This window comes from Elephantulus edwardii, unplaced genomic scaffold (assembly GCF_000299155.1).
Source record: "Elephantulus edwardii isolate Elephantulus edwardi_28Jun2011 unplaced genomic scaffold, EleEdw1.0 scaffold00017, whole genome shotgun sequence".
Lineage (NCBI taxonomy): Eukaryota > Metazoa > Chordata > Mammalia > Macroscelidea > Macroscelididae > Elephantulus > Elephantulus edwardii.
This window is the reverse complement of record NW_006399767.1, coordinates 29,252,196-29,262,097: the sequence shown is the minus strand read 5'-3', so window position 1 is coordinate 29,262,097 and position 9,902 is coordinate 29,252,196.

Genomic DNA, 9,902 nt, shown 5'->3' with positions numbered 1-9,902 from the left:
GGATTGATTCAGTGACTGGGATAATTGGGATGGGAGTGTCAGAGACAGTGCAATTGGCACAGGATAGAGCAGAGTTTAGGGCTGTTGTACATAGGGTTGCTACGAGTCGCAAGCAACTTGACGACACATAACAACAACAACATGATGTTGCTCATGAGTGCAATGGGGAGAATTTTTGTCTTCTTGATGTTGAGGTGAAATATATATTGAAGGCTATAGTTTTTGATCTTCTGCAGCAAATGTTGCAAGCCCTCTTACAACAAGCAAGGTTACTCAATCTGAATAACATCGGTTGTTGATGAATTTTTCTCTGATTGTGTTACAGCATTCTTCTTCATTGTGTCCAGCTTCTTTAATTATTTGCACAGCAAACAGATTGGATAAGAATGGAGAAAGGATACACCCTCATGCACACTTTCCCGATTTTTCTTTTTTTTTTTGCCGGCAAGTTTTTGTGGGGTTTTTTTTTTTTTGCCAGCAAGTTTTGTTTTGTTTTGTTTTTTATTTTTCTTTCTGTGTACCCTAGAATCAGATCCAACTGGCACAGGAAGAGATTGCCCCTCCTTCTCCAACCCTCATGCACATCCTCCTGATTTTTTTTTTCTTCTTCTTGTATAGCATCTAATCAAATCCACTGGCACAGGAGGAGATTACCTCTCCTTCTCCAGTAGAGAATCTGGTAGATTAGAACTGTGCTTCTTCAGGATTGCAGTGCAACTTCTTGCCACTAGGCCACCAGAGCTCCTTTTTTTCTTCCTAATTTTAAACCACGCTGTGTTCCCTTGTTCTGTTCAGACAATAACTTCTTGGCCTAAGTATAGATTTTATATGAGCACAGAGAAAAGATTGAAGTTGTCAACAATTTAATATTGCTTGGATCCACAATCAAGCCTTTGATAACAGCAGTCAAGAAATCAAAAGACATGTACATTGGGAAAATCTGCTGTCAAGAACTTTTCCAAAGTGTTAAGGAGCAAAGGTATCAGCTTAAATGATAAGGTGTACCTGATTAAAGTCATGGTCTTTTCAACTGCTTTCTATGCATCTGAAAACTGGACAATGATGGTGTGCCTTTGAACTGTGGTATTAGAGAAGAATGTAAAATACCCATGGACTGCCAAAAGAACAAACAAGTATGTCTTGGAGAAAGTGCAACCAAGGTGCCCCTTAGAAGTCAGGATAGTGAAACATCATCTCACATACTTTGGACATGTTATTAGGAGGGGCCAATACTTGGGGAAAGACAGCATGCATGGAAAGGTGGAAGGTCAGTGAAAAACAGGAAGACCATCAATAAGATGAATAGACACAGTGACTGTAACAATGGGCTCAAGTGTATCAGAGATGATGAGGATGGCACAGGATAGGACAAGGTTCAGATACATTGTTCATAGGGTCATTATGAGCCATGATTGACTCAATAGCACCTAACAACAATAACAATACTGCTCTTCACTTTGAAGAGGTTCTTGAGAGATTTTCCCAATGCAGCACATCTTTTGTTTTCTTGACTGCTATTACCATGGGAATTGATTGTAGATCTAAGCAAAATTGTTGACAGCTTCATTCTTTTCTCCACTTGTCATAATGTTACCTATTGGTCTAGTGGGGATGGTTTTTGTTTTCTTGATTTTAAGAGTGATCCATATTGAAGTCTTTGATATTCTGCAGCAAGTGCTTCAAGTCCTCTTCACTTTCTACAAGCAAGGCTGTATCATCTACATGTGCAGTTTATTGATGACTCTTCCTTCAATTCTGATGCTACAATTTTCTTCATACAGTCCAGCTTCTCAAATGATTTGCTCAGCATACAGGTTGAATAGGAGTGGAGGAGCACAACTCTGAAGCACACTTTTTCTGATTTTAAACCATGCAGCGTTCCTTGTTCTGTTTAGACAACAGCTTCGTGGTCTGTATAGAGATTTCACATGAGCATAATTGTCTGGTATTCTCATTCTTTTTAGTGTTAGCCATAATTTGTGATTGATTTACACAGTCAAATGCTTTGCATAGTCTATAAAACACAGAAAAAATAGCTTTCTGGTATTCTGAGCTTTAAGCCAAGATCCATCTGACAACAGCATTGATATCCCTTATGTCAGGGCCTCTTCAGAATCCAGCCTTTTCATGGCTCCTGTCTCAGCTTTTCTATGAGGTATCCTTTTAGTTTCTCTTTTGGTTTTCTTCTCTTTGTTTTCACAGCATTTCTACACAATGCTATGCATGTCGATGTACCTCTCCAGACTGTCAAAGTTCCAAGTCTGTTTCTTAGCTGCTTAAGGATGATGTCTCACAGCTCCTTGAACTCAGGCATACTCAAAAAAGATTCCTTTTCCTCCAGACATGTCCAACCACGAGATTTCTCCCTGTAAACAAAACCTAATAAAGGACTTATTTGTGCTAGACTTAGAAAAAGTGCAGCCAGAGTCCTCCTTAGAGGCATGGATGGTGAAGCTTCCTCTCAAGTACTTTAGGCATGTAACTTGGAAAGGAACTTCATTGACACAGTCACTACAACAATAAGTTGAAGAGTGTAGGGAGGAGGATGGCACAGGACAGGACAGGGTTGTTCATAAATTCACTACGAGTCATACTTGACTCAATGACACTTAACAACAACATGTGCCAGACCCTCACAGGCATTTTTACAAGCAACACAGTCCTCATCATAACCCCATGAGGAAGGTACTCTAATTACCATTTTTAATTTTTTTATTATTAATCTTAATGAACATTTATATAATTACCATTTTTGATAGATGATGACACTGAGCCTTAGAGAGGGACAATAACAGTTTACAGCAAATAAATGATATTTGAGCTGAAGTGGGATTCTACTGAAATTTCTCTTCCTCTACTTCTTCCCTTCCCTACTGCTGTTTAGTCTTCCTCTATCTCTTTCTCTCCTGCTGCTGTTGTGTGCTGCTGAATCAGAGCTGACCCAAAGCTGACTTTCCAGCAGGTTTTCAGAGGCAGTAAATTACACGAGAGTAGAATACCCATCCTTCTGCCAAGGAGCAGCTGGTGGATTTGAACCATGTGCCTTTGGGATTGCAGTGCAGCTTCTTTACCACTACGCCACATTATTTCTCACGATTTGTAATAAAAATCAGAGAAGTGTGTCACAACCCTTTGATTATTAGCTTTCTATCCATAATCTCATCTCGAATAGCCCATCTCTCACACTGTTGCTATCAGGCAGAACGCTTAGAAAAGAAATCTGATCATGTTGCTTATTTCCTTTGCAGGGTGCATAGACCCTTCATCTAGCCCTTAGCTCCCTCTGTTTTAGTGTGTGCTAGAGTCTATTCTGACCCACAGTGAGCTTATATGGCAAGGTAGAAGTGCCCCAAGGAGTTTCTTTTTTTTTTTTTGGTGCCGAAACCCGGGAACACCAAGGAGTTTCTAAGGCTGTAATCTTTTATCCCACACAGTAACTGGTGAGTTAGAACCACTGAGCTTTCAGTTAGCAATTGAGCCCTTAGCTATTGTGCTACTAGAGCTTCTTTGCTCCCTCTGTCAACTAAGACCAGATTAGCCATCTCAGATTTGCCCATACTACTTTGGTGGCCTAGTGGCAAGAAACTGTGCTGCAATCCCGAAGGCACGTGGTTTAAGGCCACCAGCTGCAATCTCCTCCTGTGTGATTAACTGCCTCTGAAAACCCACGGGAGGGCCAGCTTTGGGTCAGTTCCAACCCAATAGTTGGCATGTGCTATTTTCTTTGGCATGAATATCCTTTTTCCCCTCAGCAGCAGTCTCAACATAATTTTTAAGAGTAACTGTTATTTCCACTACACAGACTTTTCTGCCTAATCCTCCTTCCCTCCTCTCTTCTCTCTCTCATGCTGCCCCCACAATCTGAAGGAACCTTCTTATTAAATTTCTCCTATGCCAAGATTCTCTCCATTTAACCACTCCCCTGGGTTCAGGCTCCATCAACATTGTGATAGAATGCCCTCTCTATTGTGACTGTTTTACTTACCAGCCTTCCAGGACTCTTCCAGTGAATAATTGGATTGATATCTTCCATCTTTAGTTCATAACATTTACTCTCTTCCTCCTTAATTTTACTCTTGTATGTGCATTGGTTCCTTTGTAAGATAAGGCCTGTATCTTTTTCTTCCTTATAGCCTTTCTTTGCCCAGCACCTGTGGAAATAGTGTAAATATAAGTGCGAATGATGATTAACCACTGTTTGGCATTTGCATCCATTCTGAAACTTTAGCATATATAACAAAAGGAGATTCCTAAAGGGTGTACCATCAAAGTGTAATGAATATAAAGTAATCAACCATCTCTGATTGATCCAGAACTGAAAGATTTCCCAGAACATGAAACTTTCAGTATTAAAACCAGGAAACTCAAAACCCCGCCTCAAACTCATTGCTCTCAAGTTGGAACTGACTCATAGCTAACCTTCTCACAGGTTTCCAAGGCCATAAGTCACATGGAAGGGATTGCTCATCCTTCTCCCGTAATGACTAGTGGATTTGAACTGTCAGAGACACAACGCAAAATGGGGATGAGTTGAAAGCTAACAAATGCCAGGCATTTATTGTTTTTGAGGTCCTGAACTTGTTATTTACATATGATTCTCATAGCATTTAACTCCTGAACATTAGGTTTTACTACACTCACTTAAGGGAAACTAGAGCTGATTCTAAAGTCTAAGTAAGGTCTTTCCTTCTACCACACGTTCTTTGGAGTCCATCAACTACATTTTTTAAAAATTAAGTACATGAACTTTACTTTTAGAATAACTTCCTATAGGCTCTTTCAAGATAACAGGACTGATAGTAATTTTTTATAAAAGGCATTGTTCAGAGTGACTTTCTCAAAGTCATATAATCATTCTTAGTGACATGATATATTAGGACAGAGGTAAGCTCTGGTGGCCTGGTTGCAGTAAATTGCACTGTAATCCTGAAGGTCTGCCATTCGAATCCACCAGCTGTTCTGCAGAAGGATGAACAATCTCCTCCTGTTCAATTAACTGCCCCTGAAAACCCAGCGGAGGGTCAGGCATGGGTCGGATGCGATGCAACGGTACAAAACAACAACCTTTCTCAAACCAAAATAATTGCATTGTAACTGCAGTACCAGACAGAAGAATAATAAATTACCCCAAACTCAAAAGTCATACACCAAGCTAAAGTGAGTGAACTTCTCTCTACAGTCCATTTTCTACACAGCTAAAACACTGGTTTTTGTTTTGGTTTTTTTTTGCTTTCCTTTCTTTTTTTTTTTTATTTTGAGACATGATGGAAAAAAATCTTACAGGAACACATGGAAAAATAAGACATGATTACATTGATAGAGACAATCTAGCCAGAAAGCTTTGTCAGTTCTGAGTGTGATATGCTAAAGGGCTGAAAAGAATTAGTACTCTTCTTCTTCCTTGCCCTCTCCTTCAACAGAATCCACACCCACCTCCTCATAATAAAACACTGTTTTTTAAAAACAGATAATTTCACTTCACTGTGAAACCTCCCAGCAATAGTTAGTTATTCTTATCTCAAAAAAGCCTCAAACACATTACCATCAGGTCAGAACCGACTCATAATTGGCTTTCCAGCAGATTTTCAGAGGCTGTAAAATGCATGGGAGATGATCACACAATTTTCTCCCTTAGAGCCATTGCTGCGGGTTGATTAGAACCTCTACAGAAGAGCAATCTTTGTAGCAGCACAACCCTTTACAGACTATATCACCAGAGCTTATAGTGTGCTTTTATCCCCTTTCTGCTTTCTGGTCATGCTGGATTTTCAGTTCCTGCAACAGAATACGTTCATTTGCACTTTATGACTTCTCCACTTGCACATGTTGCATGTCAAATCCAGACAGAATATGTAATGGTTAAGATCATGGATTCTGAAGCCCACTGTCCAGGTTCTAATCACTACCACTAACTAGTCATGTGACCTTGGGGAAGTTATTTAACCTCTCAGTATCTCAATTTTCTTAGTTGTAAAAAAGGGTAGATATTATATTACCTTTCTGTGTGATAAAGACTCAATATATCTTGAGTGTTCATTAATTGTTGGCAGTCATTCACATCTCAGCTCAGATACTACTTCTGCAGTAAAACCTTCCCATCAACTGCTTTTGTCCTCATACCCCATCCCATTCCCATCAGGTCCAGGTAGAATCCCTCCTCACCCCCAGGATATCACACCTGTCACTTCCAGTGAGACCTGACTTCATACGGTTGTAACTTGAGATGACCAAACCAAGCTCCTGGCTCAAGTTACAGGAATGTATCATCCTCGCCAAACTTACTTCCAATCAGTCTCAAAATTCAAGTATTTTTGTGTCCTTGTGTCTTGTTCTTAGGTGCAACTGAGTCAGTTTTGACTCATCTGTGTATGTGTCACAGAACAGAATGCTGCGTGGACCTGCACCATCCTTACAATTTTTGTGACGTTTGATTCCATTGCAGCTTAATCCGTCTCACTGAGGGCCTTCTTTTTTATTTACCTCCTTCTTCACCAAGCACAATATACTAGGAACTGAGCCCATGAGATGACATGTCCAAAGTACGTCAGACAGTGTCTCACCATCTTCACTTCAAAGGAACATTCTGACTGTACTTTTTCCAAGATAGATTTGTTTGTTCTTTTGGAAGTCCAACACTATAACTTTATAACTTTTATAACTTTGGCCGACACTATAACTCACAAAGTCATAAATTCATTGTCCAGCTTTCAAATGCATATGACACAATTGAGAAAATATCATGGTCTTGGGCCAGGTGTTCCTTAGCTGTCAGTGTGACATCTTTACTCTTTACCACTTTAAATGAAATTCTTTGAAGCAGATTTGCCCTGTTCAGTGTGTCATTTAATTTCTTGACTGCTGGGTTCCATGGTTATTGTTTGTGGGTCCAAGTAAAAGGAATCCCTCGACAGCATTAATCCTTTTCTTGTTTATCATGGTGTTGATTATTGGACGGGTTATGAGTGTTTGAGGCTTTGAGCTTCCTTAGCAAGTGCTTCAGACTCTCTTCACTGTCAGTGAAAAAGGTTGTGCCATCTGCATGTCACAGGTTACTAATAAGTCTTTCTCTAATTCCTGATACCACATTCTTTTTCTCATAGTTGTGCTTCATGGTTTATTTGCTCAATACATAAATTACATATTAAATAAATATAATGAAAAGATACACTATGACACACACATTTCTTGGTTCTGGACCATGTAGTATCCCCTTGTTCTGTTCAAACAATTGCCTTTTTGTCTATGCATAGGTTCTGTTGGAACACAATTTGTTCAGGAATTTCCTTGTTCTCAATGTTATGTGCAATTTGATCCACATAGTCTCTGAAATTCAAGCAAGCATCTTTTTAGTATTCTCTGCTTTCAACCAAGATCCATTTGAGGTCAACAATGATACACTCTCTTCAAAATAAATTTGTATTTCATTGATTTCTTAAGACTTATTTTCCCCAAAGCCTTCAGTGTACCCTGGACTTTTTATCCACTTTAGTATCATTGGTTCATTGGTACCATATTTTATAATATGCTACCCTGAAATGGTGGTGGTGGTTGTTGTTGTTAAATGCCATTGAGTCGAGTATGACCCATAGCAACCCTATGAACAACAGATCTGAACCCTGTCCTATCCTGCGCCATCCTCATACTTCCTGACTCACTAGAGCTCATTCCAGCAGTTACCATGTCAATCCACCTAGCTGAGAATCTTCCTCTTTTCCACCAACACTCCACCTTTCTGAGCATCATGTCCTTATCTAAGGAATAGCCCCTCTGAGCAACATGCTCAAAGTATAAGAGGCAAAGCCTCAATATCCTTGTTTCCAAAGAGAATTCTGGCTGCATCCTTTCTAAGACATGTTTGTTTGTTCTTTTGGCAGTCCATAGGATGTTCAGCATTCTTCTCCAACAGCACAGTTCAAAGGCATCAATTCTTCTGTCATCCTTATTTATTGTCCAAATCTCAGATGCACAACAAATGATTGGAAAGACGCTGGCCTGAATCAAGCATACCTTACTCCTCAAACTGACATCATTGCTCCTTAATAATTTGGAGCAGTCCATAACTGCAGACTTTCCTAGTATAATAAGTCTCCTGATTTCCTGACTGCTAGTACCAAGGGTGTTCATTGTGGATCCAAGCAAAATGAAGTTGTCGACAGTTTCAATCTTTTCTCCACCTATCATGATGTTGCCAATGGTAAGAATCTTTGTCTTCTTGACATTGAGATGCAATCCACATTTAAGGCTGTATTCTTTGATCTGCTGCAACAAGTGCTTCAAATCCTCCTCACTTTCAGCAAGCAAGGTTGTATCACCTGCATAACACAGGTTATTGATGAGTCTCCCTCTGATCCTGATGCCACATTCCTCTTCATAGAGAAAATGGTTGAGTATTGACCAATTCTTTGTGTTACAGTAACTCTGTATATTCCTTCCATCTCCTTTTGATGCTTCCTGCACTGTTTACAACTGTGCCTATAGAACCCTTCACTAGTACAATGCAAAACTAGATTTCCCCCCCCTTCAGTTCTTTTAGCTTGAAAACATCAAGTATGTTCTTCCCTTTTGATTTTCTAACTCTAGGTCCATGCACATTTCATTATAACACTTTTTTCATCTGCGTAAACCAAACTTTGACATTTCTATTCAGCTCTCTTCGCCATTTCTTCCACTCACTTTAGATTCTAGAGAAAGTTTCATAGTCTATTCAAATGTCCATTTTAGTGTTTTCCCCCATGTCTTTTTAATAACCTTTGACTTTCTTCATGTATGCTGTCCTTGATGTCATCTCATAACTGATCTAGTCTTCTGTCATTAGTGATTAATATATTAGTGCTTAATCTATTCATGAAAGGGTCTCTAAATTCAGGTAGGATATACTCAAAACCATATTTTGGCTCTTGTGGTTGTGTTTAAATTCTCTTCAACTTCAACTTGCTTATGAGCAACTACAAAATGCGTTTTAATTGTATGATTGATCACGTTCAGACATAGTAGAACTCTTCTATTTCTTAATCTTTGTCTTTTGTGGTTAGTGTGTGAATTTGAATAATACTTGTTTTTTGAATACTATTCCTCCTTGCATGCACATGAATGTTTTCCTACCACTGATAACACAATGCTACAGAATCTTGAAATGTACTTTTTGGCAATGAATGCAATGCCATTCATCTTCAACTTGTCATTCCCAGAATAACAGATTATATGATTGATTAAAAAATAGCAGCAGAGCGTATGATTGATTAAACCAATCCATTTCAGCTCGTTAATGCCTCTAGTATGGATGCTTATGCATTCCATTTCATTATTTACGACATTCAAAATGAACATTGATTCATACTTTATACATTCCACATTGCTTGCAAGTTTTTTTTTTGTTTTTTTTTTTTTGTTTTTTTTTTTTGCTTGCAAGTTTTTAATTCAAAATAACCTTTGGGGATAAAAGCTTGTATAGCAAATAAATATTTATACATAATAATATATTGTGTTTGCCAAATAAGAACATTGCTAATCTTGTTGGAAAAGTTCATGGTTGGTTTGAGATTGGAGGGAACAGGAGTTCATTCTCCAGTATTAAGCATTTTTAACAGATTTTACATCTATAAAATCCCAGACTGTTACAACATGTTTTTCTGTTAGCTGCAATTGTCATCTTTGGGAGGAAATTGCTCAGATTGTGAGAATGTAATGTTGTTGTTGTTGTTGTTGTTATGTGCTGTTGAGTCACCTGCGACTCACAGCGACCCTATGTACAACAGCCCTAAACTCCACTCTGTCCTGTGCCAATCGCACTGTCTCCAACACTCCCATCCCAATTACCCCAGTCACTGAATCAGTCCACCTCATAGAGGGCCTTCCCCTCCTGCGCCGTCCCTCCACCCTCCCAAGCATGATGTCCCTCTCTA